This window comes from Marmota monax, unplaced genomic scaffold, assembly GCF_021218885.2.
Source record: "Marmota monax isolate L192 unplaced genomic scaffold, Marmota_monax_Labrador192_F-V1.1 WCK01_AAM20220418_F8-fsc00081, whole genome shotgun sequence".
NCBI classification, from domain to species: Eukaryota; Metazoa; Chordata; class Mammalia; order Rodentia; family Sciuridae; genus Marmota; species Marmota monax.
Genome location: NW_026695234.1, coordinates 1,718,421 through 1,732,926, shown reverse-complemented (window position 1 = coordinate 1,732,926; position 14,506 = coordinate 1,718,421). Strand labels below are relative to the sequence as shown.

Sequence of the window (14,506 nt, the reverse complement as noted above, 5' to 3'; positions counted from 1 at the left end):
AATTTCACTTCCAAAAAAAAAAAACAATTGAAATCAGGAACTCAAAGAAATATTTATACCCATGTTCTCAGTAGTATTATGGTTAATAACCAAAAGATGGAAGCAAACTGAGTGTCTGTGAATGGAGAAACAAAATGAAACACTCTTCAGCCCTAAAAAAGTGAAGGAAATTTCCACATGTGCTATGACATGGGTGGGCCTGGAGGGCACTATGATAAGTGATGTAAATCTGTCACAGAACAACAAATATTGTAGGATTCCACTTAAATGAGGTAAGGAAGGTAGTTCAAATTCATGAGACAGAGAGTAGAAAGATGGTTGCCCGGAGCTGGGGAGAGGTAGGAAGGAGGAATTGTTGCTTAACAGGTCCAGAGTTTCAGCTTTGCAAGATGACCAAGTTTCTGTGGATGGTGGTGACAGCAGCACACAGATGTGATTGCATTTAACAGGGCTGCGTTTTTCACTTCAAAATGGATTCAGTGGTGACTTTTGTGTTAAAAAAATAACGAATTTAAAAAAAAAAAAAACAAAAAACGGATCTATTCATCACCATCTAGCAGAAGCCAGCCTAGGTCTCTCGTGTCCTGACTGATATGGCAAGGGACCCAGAGAAGCCCACTACCCAACAAATCTTAGCATTCAATGTGAAAGTAGGATCTCCAGAGCGAAGAAGAGAAAAATCCTGTTGAAGAAAACCAGTTGACTGCAGAGCCCAGTCACGTCTCTCCCTGGAGACCAGCAGCCTCAATGGAGCTCAAAAAAAACAGAAATGTCACATTTCTCCACTGAGAGAAGCCATGGAACATGCCATTTCATCTCCGCCAAGTAGGTACATAGGACAGATGAAAATGTCATAAATCAGTAACTTTCGCTTTTAACTCGAGAGGGGTGCGCTTCATCTTTCTGGCAGGGCCAGGAGGACTGAGGCACCCTGCAGGTGTTTGGTTTGGGAGACAAATATCGAACTTGCTGCTGAGAACTTACCAATTGTGATTTATCCAGGAGATCCTCGGAGTCTGGGCTCCTCTTCCGTGGTGAAGATTTCCTGGGGGGCCATTGCCTTGGAAAGATGAGACCATCGGATGTGGAACGCAGGCATCTCCACTGAGAGAGAACGTAAGAGGGACAAATGACCCAGGTGAAGGTGCTCTGATTGACCCGTGACCCCAACATTCATATGGGTCCTCCCGATGTCCTGAGGCCCTGATGCCTTCTAGGACATACTGAAACCCTTAAAAAGCCACACCTTTAACAGCATTTAACAAGCTCCTTTTTAATACTTAATACTGTGCCAGGCTGGGGGCTCACATAAATAAGATACAGTCCCTGCCTGTGGTAACCTTAGATCCCAAGTGTGATGAAGCACTAATGAAGGAGTTCCAGAGTCTTACTGTGGGATCTAATTTGGTTCTGTCTGCGCATGCTTAAGAAAGCGCATCCCCCTCCCCCACACCACCTCCAGATGAGAGAGCCCATCAAAACAAAAAGTGAGGCAAGCAAGTGGCACCACTGCATACGTTTGGCTGTCTCCAACCCATGTTCCCTGATGCCCAGTGGCCCCTTCTCTGCTCTGTCTGGACTTGGTCACCGCCCAGAGCGGAGGCTGAGATCACAGGCTGAGATCACAGGCTCCCATCCCTTCTCCAGCTGTGGGCCTTCCAGAGAGGGAACACACCCTGTCCCTCGTCCACAGAATCTGAAGCCGTACCTTTGCTCAGAAAGGCAAGCGGCCAGCAAGTGTAAATAGCAAACCCATCAGCACCATTATCCAAACTGCAAGGCTGGCAGTATTGTCTTCACAAATTAAAAATGACACATCTCGGCGATTACAAGGCTCCCATAGACCTCACTGTCTGACATGCTGGTTCAGCCTAATTCCCAGACTGTTTCAGACACCCAAACAAATTAACACATGTTTTCAGATGATACAAAATTGTGTGTGTGTGTGTGTGTGTGTGTGTGTGTTTCGAAACCACCGTTCGACCGCATTATCATCAATTAGATACTTGTCAGACGTCCACTGACCTATGAGAGGCAGCCTCTGCCAGCCCTGAGAGCATCAGCCCTGGCTATTTTTAAGAGCCAGCTTCTAGCCTTGGTCAGTGGAACGTACTAACCCTCCATGAAGAGCCCTCACTATCTTTTGAACTGGATCCACACCCCAGGCTGAATGAAGCTTTAGAACCAGCAAGAACCAGATGGCCCTCCAAGATCATTTCTGAATGTTTGGATCTGAGTCATTTGTATGCGGAAGGCTTTACAAAATAGCAATCTGGGTAACAGGCTCCAGGCTGAGTCCAGCTTTCCAGACAGCCCATCTTTGCCTACAATTGAGAAGACAAGTACAATATTGTAGAGCTCCACAAAAATATTACAGCGTTTCTCTATATGTGTAGCATCAAATACACGAAGGGCCCTTGTCAGGCTGTCACCACAATGGGAGTCCGCCACGACTCCTTCCTCCCCTTCCCCCAATTCTTTCCCTTTCTCTCCGTTGCACCTTCAGTTTCCCTCAGAGCACAGGCAGGAAGCCAGCTTTGTGGATCAGCCAGCAGAGGGTACTACAATACTGGTGCAATAATCCAAATCACAGCAAATTCAGAGCCGAAAAAGGCCCAGACTAATTAAAATGGGCTTCGGTTTTATTATGCGCTAGGAGTTCCTCGCCAGAAAGAGGAAGGCTGTGGGATGGAAGAGATGGAAATAAAACTGGTAGACAGGACCAGCTCATTCAAGGAAGAGGAAAGGCAGGAGTGTGATCCAGGATCACAAGTCCCAGGGGTGGGGCAGACTAGGCTCCAAAGTGGGGAGGGACCTAAAATAAGGGTTTGGCCTTGCAATCCTGCTCCTTAGTATTCACCCTAGAGAAAAGAAAACTTACAATCATACAAATACATGCGCATGGATATTCATAGCATTCTATTTATGATCATGTAAAACTGGGAAAAATCAAAACGTCCTTTAATCTGTGAGTGGATAAACCAGGGGCAGTGCTGCCACACGAGGAGTACTACTTAGCAATGAAAAAGAACAAATTGTGGACACATACAACAACATGGATGAATCTCAGAGGTATTAGGTGGAATAAAGAAGTCATTATTTTAAAAAAGTTACACTCACAGAATTCCATATACATTACATTCTCAACAGGTCAGTGGTTGCAGGGATGGGGAAGAAGAGGAAAGCACACCATAAAGCAATGAGAGGGAAAAATTGCTCTGAGTGATAAATGTTCTGTATCCTGCTTTTGGTGGTGAGTGTATGAATCTACACATGACTTAAATCCATAGAGCTGTATACCAAAAATACAAATTTCAGGGCATGTTAATTTTTAAATATAAAAGATTCAAAACATATTTTTTAACATAGCAAAAACAGGGTCAGGCACAGTGGTGCACATCTGTAATCCCAGTGGCTCAGGAAGCTGAGGCAGGAGGATTGTGAGTTCAAAGCCAGCCTCAGCAACTCTGCCAGAACCTGTCTCTAAAAAAATATTTAAAAAGGGGCCAGGGATGTGATTTAGCACCGCTAAATAAATAAATAAGAGAGGCACATTCATGGTCGTTCTCAGAACATGCAGACAGGTAGAACATGGCAGTCCAGATCAGAGTTGCGCCCAGGAGGACGGGCTAACAGGAACTAGGTGAGAGCAGCCCCCACAGCCAACAGTTCCTATGCACAGAGGTGTCTCACTGAGTCCAGCAGCTCAGCTGAAGGCACCAGAAGAGCCAACAAGCCCAACACAGTGGTGTTACTCTAATACCAGAGTCTGCCCACCTTTAGGGACCATCTCCAGATGGCTCCAGCCACAGTGCTCCTCACAGCTTGGGTAGGTCATCTTGCCAGACTTCTTCAGAAGGAAGTGGGCTTGGGATCCTAGATAATTCTCTATCTCTATCTTGGTACAGTTTATGCCCTGAGCTCCTCTGTGTGTGGTATGTTTTGTAACCACACACAGAGGAACCCAGGGCATGAACTATACCAGGGAGATAAAGAATTATTTTGTTAATTCTTAAGTTAGACCATGGGCCCCCCAAAGACAGACTTTGCCTCATCCTCTGAATCCCCAGCACAAAGCAAAGGGACACAATTTCAGTGGATACTAAATAAATAATTCTCCAGTCTGGATTCAGATTAGCCATCATCTTCTCAGTAAACCTTTCCCAGCCCTGGGAAGGGTGGGTGAGGCTCCTCCATCACCACAACACATGGCGTGTGCCACCCGTCACTGGATGACCTGCTTAGGCGTCCGCCTCTCCAGTGCAACTGTAAGCTCCTTGAGGGCAGGAGCTGTGTGTGAATGCCTCTTGCCTGCGCCATGATGCACAGTGCCTGACACATGGTTCTACTCACAGATGTCCTGGAACAACTAAACTGATCCTGCTGTCTCTCCTGTTGGTGTCACACCCGTGTCTGCCCCCCTGAAGGAGTCAACACCCATGACAGTGTCGAACAGCCTCAGCTGACTTCTCCACCTCACTTGCCCATTAGCTTTGAGCAGGGCTTTAGTTGAGAGGGCAAGTGACGAACACAAGACAGAGAAATCTCCTCTAACCCTCTCGTTGACAGATGAGGACCCTGGGGGAGCACCAAGCTTGGGAGCCCCGGGGAGGTCTGGAACCCCAGCGTGGACTCCTGCCCCAGGCCTGCATTATGTCCTCATCAGCTCTCCTGCTGGGAGGTCTTCCCACCTGTCCTAGGGAGAGGACACCGTTTTACACTTAGGAGAAAGCAAGACAAAGGGGATCCCACAGCACCCTGTCCTCATTCACTGGAAAATCTACTGCCTCCCTCAACCTTTCATTTCTTCTTCTTGCTATTGTTATTTTCTCAGAAGAATTGTGCACTAGTTCTTGTATCTAATTCCTGTGTCAGCCTTCTTTTACTCAATGTGGAAACTGCCAATTGAAAAAATAGAGCTCACATCTCTCAAATCACCTCTGAGACCTCGCCATGTTCTCCATCTTTGCCTAACGTGGGAGAGCTCAGAAGAGGGAGGACTAGCTCACATTTCTCATATGTGGGTCTCTTGGATTGAGTGGGATGGGAGAACAATCCTGGTTGAGAAACTGAGATGGGTGTATTGGTTTAGCTCTGCTGATAACTGGATGGGAGATTTGGGGTAAGTCTCTTCCTTTCTCTGAGTTTTGATTGCCCCTATAAAGTGCGTCAGTTGGATCAGAAGATCTCAAGAAACTTTGAGGTCTGACAGCATTACATTTCTATATTTAATCTTAAATGTGGATGGGAAATAATTATGCACAGAAGCCCTGGTAATTTGTAGTTTGATTCAACAAATATGTACCAAGCATCTAGTCTGTGTTCAGGCTTCATGCTAACCAGGAGGGATAGGAAAATAATTAAGAAAGAACACTGCCTTAAGGGCACACAACCAACAGATCAGAACAGGAGCTGGGAGCTAAGGGACAAGGCACGCTGTTCTACGTGGAACAACTTGAGCCATCTATTTAACCTCTCTGAACCTATTTCTTCTTCTATAAATTATGAATAACAATGGATCCTGCTAGAAGTAAAGAATAAATGGGAGTACACTAGTTTTATGATTAAGTCATTTATTTTATCATCTTGTCCTATTGAAACAGCATTTTTTCTTTCTCATCCATTCCTTTTTGCAAATGTTCTCTATTTTTAACCTCCACATCTCTCAGACTGAATATCCCACTAATGCTTTGAGATACCACTCAGATTCTACTTTTCCAAGACTTATCTGTCTACTCCAACCAACACAGATAGGTCTCCCTTGTCTCCTGCTTTTTGCTGCTTTTAATGACTTTGATGGCTATTTCCTAATGCTTCATTGGTCTGTTTTATATGCTTTTTTTTGGGGGGGGGGGGGAACGGGGAGGGGTACCAGGGACACTGAACTCAGGGGCACTCAACCACTGAGTCACATCCCCAGCCCTATTTTGTATTTTATTTAAAAACAGGGTCTCACTGAGTTGCTTAGTGCCTCGCTTTTGCTGAGGCTGGCTTTGAACCCATGATTCTCCTGCCTCAGCCTCCCAAGCTGCTGGCATGTACCACCATGCCTGGCAGTTTATATGCTTTTATGCCCTTCTCAATTCCAGCCTCTTATGTTACCAACTGCCTACCTCAAGTTCTATGTGTATCAAATAGACTACATAATTTTATCCACAGACCTTGTTCCTCCTCTGGGGCTCCTCTGAGTCCTGTAAATTAAATACCTGGATGTTTCTCCTGTTTCCTCTCCAACATTCCCGCCTCTAATCTGTCCGACTTATTTCAAACCCTCATGCCTCTCTCAGATCCATAGGTCCATCCTTTCTCATCTCTGCCGTCCCAGCCTTATTTGAGCATCTCTTGTTTAGACCAATGCAAGAGCAGAGGGAGGGATGAAGCCCATCACCTAGCCAGCCTTTTCAAAATTTCCTTGCTTACATTCCCATTAACCCACAGGACATCGGAAGCTTGGTAGAAGGCGAAGGCTTCTGTATTTTGCAAAAGCTTCCCAGGTTGTTATGATACATTGCTCATCCCAGTTGAAAACCATTGCCAAAATCTTTCTTCTCCTCAATCTCTTTCCTCCTCTACTGCCCAAGTTATTATTTTGAGGCCTCCTGTCCAATAGCAATGACCTTTTATTGCCTTTCAGATACAAACACATGGACAAACAACAGATTCCTCCGCCTGGCTCTCACATTCTGGCCCCCCGCCATTTTCCTGACCTTGTTTCCTCCATTTCCTTCCATACCCCATAGATTTCAGCCAAACCAAACTAGACCTTGTTCAGCTAACACACCACATCCTCTCACAAACCCAGGCCTCCTTCTATGCCAGCTCCTCTTGGAATTCTCTCCTGTCCTCATCTCACTCAGCCTGAGAAAATTCTACTTAATTTTCAGTGCAGACTGGATGCCACCTCCTCAATGAAGACTTCACCAATTCCTACACTTTTCCAGGAAAAAAATGTGTCTCTCCTTCCTCTGGGACTTCAAAGCAAAGGTCCATAATTTTGGTGGGCGCTAAATAAATAATTCTTTAGGCCTCTCACCGATCAGGGACGTGTTAGCGAGGTTCCTGTCACCACAGCACAGAATACATTCCACGTGTCCCTGGAATGACCTGCTTATGAGTCCACATCCTCCAGGAGCCCACAAGCTCCCGGAGGCAGGAGCCACGCGTACATCCCCCCCCCCTCCCCTGTGGCACATTGTCCTGAAAGACAGTCCTCCTCGGGGATGTTCTGGAACAACTAAACGGCGTGCACAGTCATTTCTTTCAGGATGGTAAATTCTTCAAACATCTGCTGCATCTCACACTTTCCACAGCATGTGCCACAGCCTTGGGTCCAGAGGAAGCCTTCAACAAATACTAGTCAATGGACGAATTCTTATTGAATATTCCTGAATCAGCTCAATCCTGCTGTTTCCCAGGAAAGGAAGGATTTAGTTTTTCTGTGGCTCCGCCCCCATGTACTACGCTGCTGCATATGTCCTGTTACTTCAGCATGATGAGTCAAGTCACAAGAAAGTCTGGATCTATCACTATTCCATTTCTCACCTCTTTGGCCCAGACCTGTCACTTTGTTCCTTTCAGATCACCCCAATACATTCACCAAATCACCATGTGTCATATTAACCTTGTCCATTTAAAAAAAAGGATATTTGTGTTATTGTGTATAAACAATGGAGAAAAATAGCTTGTGTTAATATTTGTGCTTTTAAGAAACATGAGGCCTATTATTATTGCTTAAATAAAAAATAGCACACAGAGTCTTCATAACTCTTATTCATAGGTCTGTTAGATCATCTCACACCATCATTATTAGAATAAGAGTTATGAAGACCACTCTTGAATGCCTGAGTACAACTTAGTTGACATCACCATCCAAAATGTTAACTACTGAGCAACCAATGAGGAGAGAGAGAGTTTTTCTGGAAGTTAAGAAATTACGTCAACTTGAGTTAATAAAAAGCATAAGCTCAATGTTGATCATAACACATTGACCAGGAGGAGGGGTGGAAGCCATAGCTGCCATTAGAGCACATCACAGTAGCAGAGGTGTCAAAAAAATTTAGAGATTTTTTTCAGATAGGTCTAGAATGAAACTACTTGGAAGCAGAAACTAATGATGTCGTACTTCTTATTTAAAGTTAAACTATAGGATATGAGTGAACTTTAACCCACATTTTATGGTTTTGTTTAAAAGACCCCAGAGTCCTGAGCATTATGAAATTCTATGACCTAGGAAAGATGGTTTCCCTCTGCAGTGAGGTCATTTTGTGTGCTTATCTGCAATGCAGTATACAAGGCTCCTCTGGAAAGAATCAAATGAAGTCAAGGATCCAGGAAATACTACAGGTTAGTTTTGTAAAACCTGACACTAGGCAAAAGGAAAAAAAAAAAAAAAGATTGATAAGGGCTTGAATGATCACAACTGATTGTTTACACATACAAAATCTACTGGCATAAAAAGGGACGATGTGGCACACCCAGAATAACTAATCCTAACCAGGGAAGGACAGGTCTCGGTAAAGGTCACCGTAGGTTGATCTGAGTTGCCATTTCAAATCATTTCTCATGTTAACAGTAGTGAAAAACAAAACATTTTGAAAGTTCAATCATTTTCATGTTATCCTAATGTCCCTATGTCCTATTTTTCTCAAAGATTTACATGAAAAGAAAGTTTGAAAGTACCTAAATGTCTCAAATGTATAAAAAAATGTTGATTCTCTGTCAGGAAATGGGTCCCTGAAACCAGCAAAGAATGTCATATTGAAACAACTTTCCCAGTTGACTGTTTCTTTTGAAAAGTTTTAAAAATTTAATTTGTTTAGTTTTTAATTGTACTAAAATTATATGTATTTAAGGGGTACCATGTGATATTCCAATACGTTGTATAATGTTCAAACCAGGAATATGTATATCTAGATCTTCAAACATTGATCTTTTATTTATATGTACTTCTTTGAAATACACAGGACATTATTTCTATCAATAGTCACCCTACTCGGTCCAACAGAACACCAGAACTATTTCTCCCATCTAAATTAACTTAGTTAAGTGTGAGATTGTTACGGGCCCATTTGGGTCTTTGGTCCCACTCAGCAGCCCAGAGCAGCAACTGAACTCCTGTGCATCTAAAGGGTAACACTGCAAAGTAACACTCTTGAAAAACAAGGACCCATGCAGCTGGCCGGGGAGCATAGTTTTTCTTGGTCTCAGCCCATGATCCAGCACCATGCTTCCTAATCTTGGGTAAGCAAAAATCCTCACGACTCTTCACTGTCCCTTGATGTATGTCAGAAGGAGAAATCATTCTCTCTAGAGTATAAAGATAAAGTTGATTTTGATAGCCAAATGACTTGAACTTCTTGGGAAAAGATTTTGGGCAATAACCTGTTTCTTTCAATAAATTGAGCAATATGAATAAAATGCATTTATTCTATGAGTTTTGGACCTAGGTTTAGTTAACCTCTTCTCACTGGGTAATAGCACTGGTGTTCCTAGCAGGTTTTATTTTAGCTCTCTCCTGCCAGGAGTCGGGGTAAGGAGGGGCAAGAGGACACAAAGGAATGGGGGTTAGTGAAAGGGATTTATGGATGCAAGTATTATAATATTACAAAATTTTTAAAGGATTGCTATACTGAGATATCCCTTTTAATACCCTCCTACAAACTTTCTTTTTAGCAGTTCTGGGGAGAAGACATCTTACGAATCTTCTCATCCTTCCAAATCTATACCCAGAGAAGTAGAGGGATCATTTTCTCCAAATCCTCATTGTCTCGTTTCCATATGATTTCATGTTAAATGAGAATGGAGATTTTATACACACACACACACACACACACACACATATATATATATATATACATATATATACACACATACATATACATACACACATACATATATTTGCATGCATATGTGTATGTTGTGTATGTATATGTGTGTTTACATGCATGAGTGTATGTATGGTATGTATATATACATCCATATCAACTATAGAAATAATATAATTATTGTTAAGGAAGTCCCCTAAATCTATAGTTCTCCTTGCCAGTCTACCTAAATAGAATAGTACCTATCCCATGCCCCGCCTCCTCCAAGAAAATGGGGGGATAAAGCACCTCTATAGAGCCAGGTGTGGTGGCACATGACTGTAATCCCAGCAGCTCAGGAGGTTGAGGTATGAGGATCACAAGTTCAAGGCCAGCCTCAGCAACTTAATAAGGCCCTAAGCAACTTAGCTGAGACTCTGTCTCAAAATAAAAAATAAAAAAAAGGGCTGGGGATGTAGCTCGGACATCCCTAGTACCAAAACAACAACAGCAACAACAACAACAAAACCTATAGATATTTTCCATATTTGCTTGTTTTTAAACCCAACACCTAGAGCAAAAAAAAGTCACCTCTAAAAGCCCTTTGGCTATTGTAACAAACCATTAGGAGCCTTCCTTTGGCTACCCCAGATATCACAAAAACTGTTTGGTTGTGCTGATTGATTGGCACTGCAGAAATTCTCCCCTTGGCAAATGAGTGTCGCATTCCTTATGAGTGGGAGGAGCCCTACATCACATATGAAGTTCGGGGAGCCCTGTATCTATGGAGGCATCATGCAGTTAGGTAGCGGAAGGCATGCCAGCCATTCCAAAGTGGGAAGTCCCCTGTTGTCTTCCCAAATGGGAGAGGAAAAAAAAAAAAAAGGGGTTTTAAAAGGTGGTAACTCTGAAAGGTGTGCCTGCTACTTAACTGTGGAGTCTCAGTGACAAATATTCTTCTGAAAAACAAATTTTTTCAACTAGTGAGGGGACTGGACGTGAGTTCATTATTTGGGGCTGTGCGCTGCTATAGCAGCGCCCAGGGCATTGTGGGTAAGAAGGGGTAGCCTATCTTGCTTTGTCTTCTGTGTTCACGTACGTGTGATTTTTGCTGATTCTTGGTAAGATGGTCTCCTTTATTAAAAGCCAGAGGTTATTATTTTTCTCCCTCTTTTGTTTTAAATGTTTGCAATCTTAAGGCCTGGATGATTAAAATTCACAGATTACATTGTGACTACTCTGTCTGTGTTCAGTATGTAAAAATATTGGAGGTGGAGCAAATCCAGTTTTAAGAAATACCTAGGTTTGGTCTACTGTCTGATTTGAAAGTTTTCTGTACACTGAAACGACTACAGAGACTTGTGTGAAATAGTTGGATTAATGTTTGAACTTGAACCTGTACTTTAAAAATGTCTGGATATGAATCTTGGCCAGAAGCTTAGCTGTTCCTTTCAAGTTGTTCCAGAAGAGGTCAAATATCAGCAGAGGGCACACTCTATGAGATGGGGTTCCCTCCAAGTCTGTTCCTGTGGGTGTGAGCATTCCTCCCAGCTCCGTGGAGAACTACACCATTTGGAAGTGCAAAAAGAACTACTTTAGACTGCTTTAATCACAGAGACCCTGAGCCTTTCATTTGCCTCTTTGTCTCTTCTGGTAATTTAAATGGAAAGACTACCCAGCCTTGTAATATTTCAGCCACATTTCCCCCCCATTACCAAAGTAGAGATGATCAGAGATGGGGCTCTGCCATCCTCTCAAAGTGCTCTGAAGAAGATAGTAATACCAACTTCCCCTTTCAAAAGAGTTTTAGGATCATTTGTTTTAATTTGATTTTTGAGTAAGCCCCAAGTGACTGTTCAAAGAAAAAAAAATTTAAACATGTAACTTTATCACAAATAAATTTCCTTTGCTCAAAAATCCTGGCCTGGGATTGCTGTAGGGATCATGCAGATGCATGCTGGAAGTTAAACAGTGAAACTACCAGGGTGGCCGCAATTAAATTCAGACTTGTATTCAAACCATGGCCTGCTCTGCATTTCTTCAAGAAGTTTGCTTTCTATAGACATTTCAAACTGTCCCTTCACAAAAGAGAAGCAGGGTGGCTCAGTCTGAGTCCCCTAAAATAAGGCAGTGAGAACATAAAGGGAGAGAATATATTTGTAGTGTTCCAAACCAGATGTTCATGTATGTGAGATCTCAGACTTCCAATTTAGAGTATTTTCTTATGGAATCCAAAAGTTTGTCCACCCTCACATTCACAGACAGACTATAATCATTATTTGGACATGAAAGAAATTGTAAGTTCATATTGAAGACCAACCCACTGGCGTGTGTTATAAAATGGAATGGCTGCTCAAAAGAAAAATTTTATTTTTCAGTCTGTACATATATCCATACCCTTTAGACTTGAAATTCATTTTAGAAATAAAATGATGAATCTTTAGCAAATTCTGAAAATAGCCAAAAGGTCTTGGACTCAAGTCAGAAGTTAAGAGGGGAAAAATTGTCAATTTGGAATGATTTTCCTTAAATAATTGTAGGTACTATAATATTTAGAAGGGGAAAAAAATGACAGAGAACCATTTATAGGTATGTGGTTTCTCTAAACTAAAATCAAGTTTGTAAAATGTGTAAATGTGTAGGTTTTTTAGCTAAATTGTTTGAATCTGCTCCTCTGATTCTTTCTGTGTAAAACCACTTTGAAATAAAAGTGATTAAAAATTGCATAAAGTTAAGTGGCTGAGAAAATTCCCAGCATTTTCATGTTATGTCAAATGCTCATTTGAAATACTTTCCTATAAATCTATTTTGGTATTGCAACTCTGCAACCTTTGAAAACTTTGGGGATTATCAGGAGTTGGCCTGTTCAAAGAAGATAATCACTCGTGCATAAATGTCACCCAAAAGAGCAGCTATGTTTAATGTACAAAATAACATAATACCAAGACTTACAGCTACATAAACAATGGTCACTTTTTTTTTTTTTTTTTGTAATGTACATCAGAAAGTAATCACACAAATTTCACATGCAAACTTAAAGGATCTGAAAAAGACAATCTTGGATTCAGGCTGAACTGGTTTCAACATTTGAGCAAATCTCAAATAGCAGATCTGGCCTTCCTTAAAATTTCCATCCAGTTGCTACACTGAACCAAATATAAACAAATGGGACGCTTGACAGATGATTAAGATCTTTCTCATGATTTTTTCTAAAACTGAAAATACAACAGAAAACAAATATCACCACAGAAGTCCTTCAGAAGAAACTGCCTTTGGCATCTAGGCAGGAGCAAGCAGGTCTCCAAAGCCTCTCCCTCCATCTCCCACCAGAATCCTCCACTCTTACTGTTTCCTAATTTTGTGGACTGCATTGCTGAGCTGTTTATCAAAACAGTGTGCAGAAAAAAAACAGCTCCACTCTACTACTCCACTAACTCTTGCAATTTTCTCCCTCCTCCTGGACAGAGGCCACTAGGAAAGGAAAGCCTCAGGAAAAAAAAAAAAAAAAAGCAGAGCAGTGAAAGCAAAGAAAAAGAAACAATAGACAACCGTGGCTTTGACAATGCCTTCCCTCAGCCCTCTTTCTGCTCCTGCTGTGACACTTGCATTCAAGAGCAAGGGCGGCTGCCATCGGATGCATGGACAATGGATTGAGGAATACAAGGCAGGGGGGAAAAAAGGAAATCAGATGAATTCTGAGCTAAGATGGCAGGGCTCTCACCTTTTCCGTTTTTTTTGCGAATAGTCTGGATGGAGGCGTCCCGCAGAGAAGAAATAAAAAGGGTGTCTGAATTGTTGGATGGTTCTGAAGCCTTCTGCATTTGCAAACGCTTTTTAGAACTATTTGCAGGGGTATACTTGCTGCCAGCCATCTCTCTCTCTCTCCCTCTCTCTCTCTCTCTCTCTCTCTCTCTCTCTCTCTCTCCCTCTCTCTCTCTCTCTCTCTCTCTCTCTCTCTCTCCCCACTCTCTCCCTCTTTCTATCTCTTTCTGTCTCTCTTCTGTTTTATGTCCTGCTATCTCCATCACACCTCTATTAGTACCAAGACTTTCTGCCTGTGTGAGAGTGTGCATTCCTTAATGTTCGAATCAAGACACACACGTCTGCATGCATTTCTAATCTAAGGAGCCTATGGCGGTTACTACAACTATCAATTAGTCAGCAATAGCTGAGACCCTCACCGCCTCTGAAGGAACAAAGGTGGAAAGGCATGCAAATACTCCAGCACCTGGATCGCACAACTTGCTGGCTACAAATAATGGCACCTTTCTCCCTTTTCTTTTCTTTTCCTTTAACCCTCAAATCTATGCAATATCACAGGTTATTAATAGATCCAGCTGCATCATTAGGCATGGAGTGTCTATAAGCATACATGTTTCATTGGTATCCTTGGGAATAAAATGTATTAAGCTGAACTGAAAAGCCTGGTGACAAATAAGAGTTTCTGGCACATGTGACCCTTGCTTCATTTTCAACTACTGCCACTAAAACTGAAAATAACTATGTGGTAGAGTTCTTTGTCCATTTCAGTGGCTGTTATAAAAGAAGCTAAGAAAATAGTGTAAAGAAAAGGCAAAGGCAGGATTCAGATGTAGAAAAGCATATGAGAGGATGAATTCTCAAGCCTAGATTTTGGTTCACATCGGGTGGGTTGGTTTTATTTTCGGGGGCTGGTTATCCATGTGTGCATGTGTGTATTATTT

General features: G+C 42.3%; 1 long non-coding RNA gene across 3 annotated transcripts in view; it reads right to left on the bottom strand.

Annotated features, from left to right (window-relative positions):
• LOC124088890 (uncharacterized) overlaps positions 1-14,506 on the bottom strand; it is a 259,076-nt gene that overhangs the window by 183,906 nt on the left and 60,664 nt on the right. For all 3 annotated transcript variants that reach the window (XR_009226172.1, XR_009226170.1, XR_009226171.1), the window contains exon 2: positions 985-1,104. This is a non-coding gene — a long non-coding RNA (uncharacterized LOC124088890). The remainder of the gene's footprint in view (positions 1-984; positions 1,105-14,506) is intronic.